Consider the following 454-nt stretch of genomic DNA (forward strand, 5'->3'; position numbering starts at 1 on the left):
CAGGGGGTCCAGCCTGCAGCCCAGGGGCTGCATGAGCATCATACGAGGAAATTTTTGCTTATCTGTGGTGTCCTATGTCACAAAAAATATGCATGGACCTTTTTTTGCTCATCAGCTTGTGCTAGTGCTTGTGTATTTAATGCATAGCCCACAACTCTTCTTCCAATGTGCCACAGAGTAGAGAAGGTTGACACCCTGGTAGAGGCTGCCCTAGAGCTCACATAGCCATGAAAACCTTCTAAAGAGGTGCCCTGACAGGGAGGAGGGGTCTGTGCCCTGCACAGATTGTGTCACAATGAGTACACTCCAGGGTTGGGGAAATGGCCAGCAAGAACAGGACTCTAGCCCGGCTAGCTCATTCGGTAGAGCATGAGACTTTTAATCTCAGGGTCATGGGTTCGAGCCCCACGTTGGGCGTTGAGTCACGTTTTGGCTCGGCGCCTGTGGCTCAAGC

The 454-nt window shown here is 51.8% G+C and overlaps 1 non-coding gene across 1 annotated transcript; it reads left to right on the forward strand.

Moving 5' to 3' along the window:
• Positions 1-344: 344 nt before the first annotated feature.
• Positions 345-417, forward strand: TRNAK-UUU. Its single transcript has one exon. It is a non-coding gene; the product is annotated as a tRNA-Lys (tRNA).
• The last annotated feature ends 37 nt before the right edge of the window (positions 418-454 follow it).

The sequence above is a fragment of the Otolemur garnettii genome, unplaced genomic scaffold, assembly GCF_000181295.1.
Source record: "Otolemur garnettii isolate 467f Iridium unplaced genomic scaffold, OtoGar3 scaffold00033, whole genome shotgun sequence".
Lineage (NCBI taxonomy): Eukaryota > Metazoa > Chordata > Mammalia > Primates > Galagidae > Otolemur > Otolemur garnettii.